Genomic DNA, 12,770 nt, shown 5'->3' with positions numbered 1-12,770 from the left:
ATTTCACAATGCACTCATCTAAAACGCTAGTAAAGTAATGCTCAAAATTCTCCAAGTGAGGCTTCAGCAGTATGTGAACTGTGAACTTCCAGATATTCAAGCTGGTTTTAGAAAAGGCAGAGGAACCAGAGATCAAATTACCAACATCTGCTTGATCATGGAAAAAGCAAAAGAGTTCTAGAAAAATATCTGCTTCTGCTTTATTTGACTATGCCAAAGCCTTTAACTGTGTGGATCACAAGAAACTGTGGAAAATTCTGAAAGAGATGAGAATACCAGATCACCTGACCTGCCTCTTGAGAAACCTGTATGCAGGTCAAAAAGCAACAGTTAGAACTGGACATGGAACAACAGGCTGGTTCTAAATAGGAAAAGGAGTACATCAAGGCTGTATATTGTCACCCTGCCTATTTAACTTCTATGCAGAGCACATCATGAGAAACGCTGGGCTGGAAGAAGCACAAGCTGGCATCAAGATTGCTGGGAGAAATATCAATAACCTCAGATATGCAGATGACACCACCCTTATGGCAGAAAGTGAAGAGGAACTAAAAAGCCTCTTGATGAAAGTGAAAGAGGAGAGTGAAAAAGTTGGCTTAAAGCTCGACATTCAGAAAATGAAGATCATGGCATCCGGTCCCATCACGTCATGGGTAATAGGTGGGGAAACAGTGGAAACAGTGGCTGACTTTATTTTTGGGGGCTCCAAAATCACCGCAGATGATGACTTCAGCCATGAAATTAAAAGATGCTTACTCCTTGGAAGGAAAGTTATGACCAAACTAGACAGCACATGTTTGGGAATGCATGTAAGAATTGAAGATTTTAAAATTTAAAAAATAAAAAAAAAAAAAAAAAAGAAAAGCAGCGACATTACTTTGCCCACCAAGGTCCATCTAGTCAAGGCTATGGTTTTTCCTGTGGTCATGTATGGATGTGAGAGTTGGACTGTGAAGAAAGCTGAGCACCGACGAATTGATGCTTTTGTTTTTGTTTTGTTTTGTTTTGTTTTTTAATTTTTTTTTTATTTTTTAAATTCTAAAATCTTTAATTCTTACATGCGTTCCCAAACATGAACCCCCCTCCCACCTCCCTCCCCACAACATCTCTCTGGGTCATCCCCATGTACCAGCTCCAAGCATGCTGCACCCTACGTCAGACATGGACTGGCGATTCAATTCTTACATGACAATATACATGAATTGATGCTTTTGAACTGTGGTGTTGGAGAAGACTCTTGAGAGTCCCTTGGACTGCAAGGACATCCAACCAGTGCATTCTGAAGGAGATCAGCCCTGGGATTTCTTTGGAAGGAATGATGCTAAAGCTGAAACTCCTGTACTTTGGCCACCTCATGCGAAGAGTTGACTCATTGGAAAAGACTCTGATGCTAGGAGGGATTGGGGGCAGGAGGAGAAGGGGATGACAGAGGATGAGATGGCTGGATGGCATCACTGACTCGATGGACGTGAGTCTGAGTGAACTCTGGGAGTTGGTGATGGACAGGGAGGCCTGGCGTGCTGCGATTCATGGGGTCGCAAAGAGTCGGACACTACTGAGCGACTGAACTGTACTGAACTGAATTTTCACCCTAGTCCAGCAGTTCTGCTACTCACTTAACTGCAGATGAATGAAGTCCCCGTTTTGGAAGACCCCTGGCCAGCTGTCCAGAGCTGATGCAGGCCCTGTGGGAGTATCAGCAAGTATGGTGAAGAAATGGACATCTCACAAAAAACAACTGAGTGGTGTGGGGTGTAGCCAACCTGTTTCCCAGCCCCAGTGGAACAGTGTAGGCTGCAGGATTCAGCATAGGAGGACAGAGTCAATGGCTTCGTCACCCAGTAGAAAGGAGCCATTCTGGACCGGCTGCCTTTCAGTCCTTCTTTGTATCTTATAAAATGAGATGGATTTGACTGTGTTTAGGTACTAGAACTTAATAAAGATGAGTTTCTGCACTTAAAGTCCTGTCTGATAGGGAGGACATTTGTAACATTTCAAATCCGTTTTGCAGACCTAGCCGACACGATTGGCAAAGCAGGGGAGCAGATGTTTGAGACTTAGGATGGTTCTAAAGATGAGTGGAGGGGAATGGTCTTAGCAAGCACCCCTAAAATGAACACATGGCTTTCCATCATCTAGAAAAAGATCCTGTCTTGTACCTGTACCAGCTCTTAGATGATTATAAAGAATGCAACCTTCACATTATGTCTGATTCTAATGATTCACCTCCAGCAGAAAGGGGACTGGGAGAGGATGCAGACAGCCTGGTAGGCAAACAAATGGAATAGGCCAAAGAAGATGGCTGTGAAAGGACCAGCACGGTCATTCATCAAGTAGGAGCCATACCATCTGTCTAGTCATTGTTTGATGATGACTTCCATATTTTTGCCTACGATCTGGTGAAAACAGCCTGATGTCATGAACTTTGCCAAATTTGCGGAACTATTAAATGTATAATTGTAGACATAAAGACTTGATTGCTTTCCAGTTTAATGAAAACTTAAATGTCCCTAAGAACATGGATATCTGCCAGCAGAACTGGTTTTGTTCTGAATAGTACAGATTTATGTGACCACAACACATTTTGTGTAAGGAACTCCTTCCTATTAAAAGGAATCTGTTGGGAGGGCGGTCCTAAGATGGTGGAGGAATAGGACGGGAAGTCCACTTTCTCCCTTACAAATTCTTCAAAAGAACATTTCAACGCTGAGCAAACTCCACAAAACAACTTCTGTAGGCTGGCAGAGGACATCAGGCAACCAGAAAAGCAGACCATTGTCTTCAAAAACAGTGAACCTCTCTGTGTGTCCCTCAATGTGGAGAAATTTTTCATCTTTAACCTAGATGTTTTATCATCGGTGCTGTATACATGGAGAAGTCTAGAGGCTACTGTAAAAATAAAACTGAAAACCAGAAGCAGGAGGCTTAAATCCAAAGCCTGAAAACATTAGAGAACTCCTGATTTCAGGGAACATTAAGCAATAGGAGCTCATCAAATGCCTCCATACCTACACTGAAACCAAGCTCCACCCAAGGACCAACAAGTTCCAGAACAAGACATACCACACAAATTCTCCAGCAACACAGGAACACAGCCCTGAGCTTCAATATACAGGCAGCTCAAAGTTACTCCAAAACCTTTGACGTCTCATAACCCATAACTGGTCACTCCACTGCACTCCAGAGAGAATAAACCCAGCTCCACCCACCAGAACTCCGACACAAGCCTCCCTAACCAGGAAACCTAGACAAGCCACTGATACAACCCCACCCACAGTGAGGAAGCTCCATAATAAAGAGAACTCCACAAATTACCAGAATACAAAAATTGCCACCCCAAACGCAGCAATATAATCAAGATGAAGAGACAGAGGAATACTCAGCAGGTAAAGGAACAGGAGAGTTGCCCACCAAACCAAACAAAAGAGGAAGAGGTAGGGAATCTACCTGAGAAAGAATTCTGAATATTGATAGTGAAAATGATCCAAAATCTTGAAATCAAAATGGAATCACAGATAAATAGCCTAGAGACAAGGATTGAGAAGATGCAAGAAAGGTTTAACAAGGACCTAGAAGAAATAAAAAAGAGTCAAAATATAATGAATAACGCAATAAATGAGATCAGAAACACTCTGGAGGCAACAAATAGCAGAATAACGGAGGCAGAAGATAGGATTAGTGAAATAGAAGATAGAATGGCAGAAATAAATGAATCAGAGAGGAAATAAGAAAAATGAATTAAAAGAAATGAGGACAATCTCAGAGACCTCCAGGACAATATGAAACGCTCCAACATTCGAATTATAGGAGTCCCAGAAGAAGAAGACAAAAAGAAAGACCATGAGAAAATCCTTGAGGAGACAATAGTTGAAAACTTCCCTAAAATGGGGAAGGAAATAATCACCCAAGTCCAAGAAACCCAGAGAGTTCCAAACAGGATAAACCCAAGGTGAAACACCCAAAGACACATATTCATCAAATTAACAAAGATCAAACACAAAGAACAAATATTAAAAACAGCAAGGGAAAAACAACAAATAACACACAAGGGGATTCCCATAAGGATAACAGCTGATCTTTCAATAGAAACTCTTCAGGCCAGGAGGGAATGGCAAGACATACTTAAAGTGACGGAAGAAAATAACCTACAGCCCAGATTACTGTACCCAGCAAGGATCTCATTCAAATATGAAGGAGAAATTAAAAGCTTTACAGACAAGCAAAAGCTGAGAGAATTCAGCACCACCAAACTAGCTCTCCAACAAATTCTAAAGGATATTCTCTAGACAGGAAACACAAAAAGGGTGTATAAACCCAAACCCAAAACAAGAAAGTAAATGGTAACAGGACCATACTTATCAATAATTACCTTAAATGTAAACGGGTTGAATGCCCCAACCAAAAGGCAAAGACTGGCCAAATGGATACAAAAACAAGACCCCTCTATATGCTGCTTACAAGAGACCCACCTCAAAACAAGGGACACATACAGACTGAAAGTGAAGGGCTGGAAAAAGATATACCATGCAAATAGAGACCAAAAGAAACCAGGAGTGGCAATATTCATATCCGATAAAATAGACTTTAAAACAAAGGCTGTGAAAAGAGACAAAGAAGGCCACTACATAATGATCAAGGATCAATCCAAGAAGAAGATATAACAATTATAAATATATATGCACCCAATATAGGAGCACCGCAATATGTAAGACAAATGCTAACAAGTATGAAAGGGGAAATCAACAATAATACAATAATAGTGGGAGACTTTAACACCCCACTTGCACCTATGGACAGATCAACTAAACAGAAAATCAACAAAGAAACACAAACTTTAAATGATACATTAGATCAATTAGACCTAATTGATATCTATAGGACATTTCACCCCAAAACAATGAATTTCACCTTTTTCTCAAGTGCTCATGGAACATTTTCCAGGATAGATCACATCCTGGGCCATAAATCTAAACTTGATAAATTCAAAAAAATCGAAATCATTCCAAGCATCTTTTCTGACCATAATGCATTAAGATTAGATCTCAATTACAGGAGAAAAACTATTAAAAATTCCAACATATGGAGGTTGAACAACACACTTCTGAATAACCAACAAATCACAGAAGAAATCAAAAAAGAAATCAAAATATGCATAGAAACTAATGAAAATGAAAACACAACAACCCAAAACCTGTGGGACACTATAAAAGCAGTGCTAAGAGGAAAGTTCATAGCAATACAGGCATACCTCAAGAAACAAGAAAAAAAGTCAAATAAATAACCTAACTCTACACCTAAAGCAACTAGAAAAGGAAGAATTGCAGAACCCCAGAATTAGTAGAAGGAAAGAAATCTTAAAAATTAGGGCAGAAATAAATGCAAAAGAAACAAAAGAGACCATAGCAAAAATCAACAAAGCCAAAAGCTGGTTCTTTGAAAGGATAAATAAAATTGACAAACCATTAGCCAGACTCATCAAGAAGCAAAGAGAGAAAAAACAAATCAATAAAATTAGAAATGAAATTGGAAAGATCACAACAGACAACACAGAAATACAAAGGATCATAAGAGACTACTATCAGCAGCTGTATGCCAATAAAATGGACAACGTGGAAGAAATGGACAAATTCTTAGAAAAGTACAATTTCCCAAAACTGAACCAGGAAGAAATAGAACATCTTAACAGACCCATCACAAGCACGGAAATTGAAACTGTAATCAGAAATCTTCCAGCAAACAAAAGCCCAGGTCCAGACGGCTTCACAGCTGAATTCTACCAAAAATTTCGAGAAGAGCTAACACCTATCCTATTCAAACTCTTCCAGAAAATTGCAGAGGAAGGTAAACTTCCAAACTCATTCTATGAGGCCACCATCACCTTAATACAAAAACCTGACAAAGATGCCACAAAAAAAGAAAACTACAGGCCAATATCACTGATGAACATAGATGCAAAAATCCTCAACAAAATTCTAGCAATCAGAATCCAACAACACATTAAAAAGATCATACACCATGACCAAGCGGGCTTTATCCCAGGGATGCAAGGATTCTTCAATATCCGCAAATCAATCAATGTAATTCACCACATTAACAAATTGAAAAATAAAAGCCATATGATTATCTCAATAGATGCAGAGAAGGCCTTTGACAAAATTCAACATCCATTTATGATAAAAACACTCCAGAAAGCAGGAATAGAAGGAACATACCTCAACATAATAAAAGCTATATATGACAAACCCACAGCAAACATTATCCTCAATGGTGAAAAATTGAAAGCATTTCCCCTAAAGTTAGGAACAAGACAAGGGTGCCCACTTTCACTGCTACTATTCAACATAGTTCTGGAAGTTTTGGCCACAGCAATGAGAGCAGAAAAAGACATAAAAGGAATCCAAATTGGAAAAGAAGAAGTAAAGCTTTCACTGTTTGCAGATGACATGATCCTCTACATAGAAAACCCTAAAGACTCCACCAGAAAATTACTAGAGCTAATCAGTGAATATAGTAAAGTTGTAGGATATAAAATCAACATGCAGAAATCCCTTGCATTCCTATACACTAATAATGAGAAAGTAGAAAAAGAAATTAAGGAAACAATTCCATTCACCATTGCAACGAAAAGAATAAAATACTTAGGAATATATCTACCTAAAGAAACTAAAGACCTATATATAGAAAACTATAAAACACTGATGAAAGAAATCAAAGAGGACACTAATAGATGGAGAAATATACCATGTTCATGGATCGGAAGAATCAATATAGTGAACATGAGCATACTACCCAAAGCAATTTACAAATTCAATGCAATCCCTATCAAGCTACCAGCAGTATTTTTCACAGAACTAGAACAAATAATTTCAAGATTTGTATGGAAATACAAAAAACCTCGAATAGCCAAAGCAATATTGAGAAAGAAGAATGGAACTGGAGGAATCAACTTGCCTGACTTCAGGCTCTACTACAAAGCCACAGTCATCAAGACAGTATGATACTGGCACAAAGACAGAAATATAGATCAATGGAACATAATAGAAAGCCCAGAGATAAATCCGCACACATATGGACACCTTATCTTTGACAAAGGAGGCAGGAATATATAATGGAGTAAAGACAATCTCTTTAACAAGTGGCGCTGGGAAAACTGGTCAACCACTTGTAAAAGAATGAAACTAGATCACTTTCTAACACCGCACACAAAAATAAACTCAAAATGGATTAAAGATCTACATGTAAGACCAGAAACTATAAAACTCCTAGAGGAGAATATAGGCAAAACCCTCTCCGACATAAATCACAGCAGGATCCTCTATGATCCACCTCCCAGAATTCTGGAAATAAAAGCAAAAATAAAAAAAATGGGATCTAATTAAAATTAAAAGCTTCTGCACAACAAAGGAAAATATAAGCAAGGTGAAAAGACAGCCTTCTGAATGGGAGAAAATAATAGCAAATGAAGACACTGACAAAGAATTAATCTCAAAAATATACAAGTAACTCCTGAAGCTCAATTCCAGAAAAATAAACAACCCAATCAAAAAAATGGGCCAAAGAACTAAATAGACATTTCTCCAAAGAAGACATACGGATGGCTAACAAACACATGAAAAGATGCTCAACATCACTCATTATTAGAGAAATGCAAATCAAAACCACAATGAGGTACCACTTAACACCAGTCAGAATGTCTGCGATCCAAAAATCTGCAAGCAATACATGCTGGAGAGGGTGTGGAGAAAAGGGAACCCTCCTACAATGTTGGTGGGAATGCAAACTAGTACAGCCACTTTGGAGAACAGTGTGGAGATTCCTTAAAAAATTGCAAATAGAACTACCTTATGACCCAGCAATCCCACTGCTGGGCATACACACCGAGGAAACCAGAACTGAAAGAGACACATGTACCCCAATGTTCATCGCAGCACTGTTTATAATAGCCAGGACATGGCAACAACCTAGATGTCCATCAGCAGATGAATGGAGAAGAAAGCTGTGGTGCATATACACAATGGAGTATTACTCAGCCATTAAAAAGAACACATTTGAATCAGTTCTGATGAGATGGATGAAACTGGAGCCGATTATACAGAGTGAAGTAAGCCAGAAAGAAAAACACAAATACAGTATACTAACACATATATATGGAATTTAGAAGATGGCAATGACGACCCTGTATGCAAGACAGCAAAAAAGACACAGATGTGTATAGCAGACTTTTGGACTCAGAGGGAGAGGGAGAGGGTGGGATGATTTGGGAGAATGGCATTGTAACATGTATACTATCATGTAAGAATCAAATCGCCAGTCTATGTCTGATGCAGGATACAGCATGCTTGGGGCTGGTGCACGGTGATGACCCAGCAAGATGTTATGGGGAGGGAGGTGGGAGGGGGGTTCATGTTTGGGAATGCATGTACACCCGTGGTGGATTCATGTCAATGTATGGCAAAACCAATACAGTATTGTAAAGGAAAATAAAGTAAAAATAAAAATTAAAAAAAAATAAAAAAAAATAAAAGGAATCTGTCTGTTTGGAAGGGAGTTACAGGCAAGTCTGGTAAAAACTGTGGAAAGGCAATGGCACCCCACTCCAGTACTCTTGCCTGGAAAATCCCATGGATGGAGGAGCCTGGAAGACTGCAGTCCATGGGGTCGCTGAGGGTCAGACACGACTGAGCGACTTCACTTTCACTTTTCATTTTCATGCATTGGAGAAGGAAATGACAACCCACTCCAGTGTTCTTGCCTGGAGAATCCCAGGGACGGGGGAGCCTGGTAGGTTGCCGTCTCTGGGATTGCACAGAGTCGGACACGACTGAAGTGACTTAGTAGCAGCAGCTGGTAAAAGCTGAGGATTCCCTGGTGGCTCAGACAGTAAGAATCTGCCTGCAGTGCAGGAGACATGGGTTCGATCCCTGTGTTGGCAAAATCCCCTGCAGAAGGGAATGGCTACTGAATCCAGTATTCTTGCTGGAGAATTCCATGGACAGAGAAGCCTGGTGGGTCAGAGTCCATGCATTGCAAAAAGACACAACCGAGCAACTAACACACTGGTAAAAGTTAAGCTAGTATCATAGTCATTTGAAATTGTAATAGGTTTTACCCACATTCCCCTTCCTTCTTAAAACTCTTATTCTGCTGCCATAATGCAAGCATAATCTTGTATTTTTGTTATTGAAAGGTTGTGGCTATGAGCTACAAATGATGCCGGAGGCAGGGAATTCTTGGCTTCCAGAGGAGAGGATTTCAATTTGGGGCCTGGCTTGACCACTTGGAACTTTTGTGTAGCAAAGTTTTATTAAAGTATAAAAAAGATAGAGCAATATTCTGACACAGACATCAGAAGGGGGCAGCAGAGTACCCGCTTGCCAGTTTTTAGCAAGGCGTCTTATTGCTCATTGATCATAGGTGAAAGAAACACCTCAAGGCTGAGAGAGTTGCACCCCACAACATATATATCTGCATAAGGGGACTCATCTCTGGACCAGAAGTCTCTGGGAGAGATGTTTGTCTTGAAGGAAAACAGACCTCCAAACAAGATACATAGTCTCATTAACATACGTTAAGAAATAACATATCCCTGAGTAAGATGTATTGCTTGGTTGGGCAATTAGCAGCTCAAGGTTGGAAAAAAGTTACTTTCAGGCAGAACGAACTGTTGTCATAGCAACACAGAATTAAAGGCGCCTCCCACAGTGGCTAAAGCAAGAGCAAAGGAATGTAGAAAAAAAAATGTCTGCTGTTTGCCATTTGTCTCCTTCTGGACTTGGGGACCTCTGGCCTCTCTTGGGAGATTGGCCTAGCTGTTAACCCTTTCATTACTGCCTTTTATTTGAGGTATATATATATATGTGTCTACCTACCTACCTATCTATATTAGTGTGTATATATACATATACATGTTATATTTATGTATATACACACACACTTCATTGGCAGTCCTTTGTTTGTGGTTGGGGTGGGAGTTAAATAACTTTCTCCAGAAGTGTTTGACCCAAGTCATTTATATTTAATGTGTTACTGCTGTTTATTTAAAATTAAATTTGGGCACAGGAAGCACATGGGGACATTCAGCTTGTTTTAAAATTCAGAAGTCCAGAGCATCATTTAAATCTGGAGGCTTAAAGCTAAATTCAGGCGTGAATTACTTGTCAACAGTTAATGACCCACATTAGAATTTACAAAACAATTTGAAATCTGGTTAAAATTCTACCTTTCATTCTAAGCTTTGTCCATTTTTTATTATAAATACTTTTCTAAAGCAAAACCCAGGTTCTCGGTCCACACTGGGTAATGCAGATGTATTTTGGATGACGCATATAGTCCATTATTTGTACAAATTCAGTTCAGTTCAGTCGCTCAGTCGTGTCCGACTCTTTGCGACCCCATGAATCGCAGCACGCCAGGCCTCCCTGTCCATCACCATCTCCTGGAGTCCACTCAGACTCACGTCCATCGAGTCCGTGATGCCATCCAGCCATCTCATCCTCTGTCATCCCCTTCTCCTCCTGCCCCCAATCCCTTCCAACATCAGGGTCTTTCCCAGTGAGTCAACTCTTCTCATGAGGTGGCCAAAGTATTGGAGTTTCAGCTTCAACATCAGTCCTTCCAATGAACACCCAGGACTAATCTCTTTTAGGATGGACTGGTTGGATGTCCTTGCAGTCCAAGGGACTCTCAAGAGTCTTCTCCAACACCACAGTTCAAAAGCATCAATTCGTCTGTGCTCAGCTTTCTTCATAGTCCAGATCTCACATCCATACATGACTACTGGAAAAACCATAGCCTTGACTAGATGGACCTTTGTTGGCAAAGTAATGTCTCTGCTTTTTAATATGCTATCCAGGTGGTCATAACTTTCCTCCCAAGGAGTAAGCGTCTTTTAATTTCATGGCTGCAATCACCATCTGCAGTGATTTTGAAGCCTCCCAAAATAAAGTCTGACACTGTTTCTACTGTTTCCCCATCTATTTGCCATGAAGTGATGGGACCGAATGCCATGATCTTCGTTTTCTGAATTTGAGCCTTAAGCCAACTTTTTCATTCTCCTCTTTCACTTTCATCAAGAGGCTTTTTAGTTCCTCTTCACTTTCTGCCATAAGGGTGGTGTCATCTGCGTATCTGGGGTTATTGATATTTCTCCCAGCAATCTTGATTCCAGCTTGTGCTTCTTCCAGCCCAGTGTTTCTCATGATGTACTCTGCATAAAAGTTAAATAAGCAGGGTGACAATATAATTAGTAACCTGGATTTTAGTACATGGATTAAAAGGCAATAGTATATCCATGGTTTATGAGTATTTGGTAAGTTCCTGGAAGAACATAGTACTTTTATATTAGAAATGTGAATTTAAGAATGGCACTGTGCCTTTTAACAAGTTCTCTGGGATATCTTTATTTTTATTGCTGTTATTATTGGTGTATGGTTATGGTCAGAAGGCTTTGCCCCATCAGCTTTCTGCCTCAGAGAATTGTCTAGACAATTAATAGCTGAAATTCCTGACAGCTTTCATCATGCTGTATGTTTTTGATCATGGTGTGCTCTTCATGTGGATTCATTCCGTTCGGTGAGTGCTGCCACACTGAGGTCAGTCACCTGCCCTGGCTTGTGGGTGTGACTGGTAGCACCTGTTAGCCAGCTTAACCTTCCCTGCAAGCTTGTTGAAACTAAAATAGAGCTGCAAAAGTGGTTCATTTAGCAGCAAAACATCAGCTTATCAGTTTGTTTTGCAGGATCCCTGACAGTTTGAAAGCTAGAAGAAAAATGGTTTATGAAACCAGTCCTGTAGAGATTGAAAATCTTACCTACTATTTGGGCAGACAGCATAGATGTGTATGCTGGCCATCAAGCACCGGCTCTGGTGACCTCTCTCATGGGTCTTCCTGACGTTAGAGAGGAAGTAGTTTCAAGGGTGGGCTCTGTGTGGTTCGCGCGATGTCCATTTTTGCCTTCAGGGAGGCTGGGCCTCGTGCTGGTGGACGGTAGCCTCATGCAGTGTGTAAATGCAGCTGTTACATGGGTCACAAATACAAGTGTCACACTGCAGATCCGTCGTCTGTTCTGCTGGGGGCTCGTGTAAGTTTCTGCATGTGCATCTAAAGGCTGGGCCCAGCTCCCTGAGCTGAAGTGGACACAAATGGCCTGGAGAGTGAGTTGTTCAGCTTGCACTGCGTGAGCAAGGCACAGTGACTGTAGGCTGAAAGACAGTCTTTCCTGAGGGTTGGGCCACTTGAAACATTTCCTGTTACTTAATGATTTGCATTGTGGTTGCTCTGCAGGTACCTTAGTAACTTTTAATACCACATCATCTGCCACTCTCCAGGTGAGCGTGACGTGATTTATTATCATCATTTTAATCATTGTTCCATTTATTGCCTTTAGGGTTGAAGGAAGGGGAAGGGTTTTTTGTTGTCGTTGTTGCTGTTTTTCCTATTTTTCCCCATTCTTTTTCTTTTTGAGGCTTAAACCACACTTCCTGACCCATGACTAACTCTGTTCCCCGCTGAGTATTTCAAGCTTCGTTTAGGCTCGTGTTTCAGATCTGCATGCATTGTTCATACTTTCCTGGTGTCGGAATGTTGGTTCCTTGTTCTAGGAATACAGCATTAATTTCCAAAATTACCATGGGACTTCTGGCAACACAAGACATGAATCTCTGTATAAAATGAATTGGCCTTTCTCATTGATCTGTTGTAGTATTATTGTGTCGTGTGTGTGTGTGTGTGTGTGTGTGTGTGTGTGTGTGTGTGATGTCGGGCTGCCATT

At 40.4% G+C, this 12,770-nt stretch overlaps 1 pseudogene; it reads left to right on the top strand.

The window, feature by feature from the left end:
* Nucleotides 1,631-2,414, top strand: LOC102169776 (annotated as a pseudogene).

Source organism: Capra hircus, chromosome 14 (genome assembly GCF_001704415.2).
Source record: "Capra hircus breed San Clemente chromosome 14, ASM170441v1, whole genome shotgun sequence".
In the NCBI taxonomy this organism is placed as follows: Eukaryota; Metazoa; Chordata; class Mammalia; order Artiodactyla; family Bovidae; genus Capra; species Capra hircus.
This window is presented reverse-complemented; position numbering and strand designations above follow the sequence as displayed.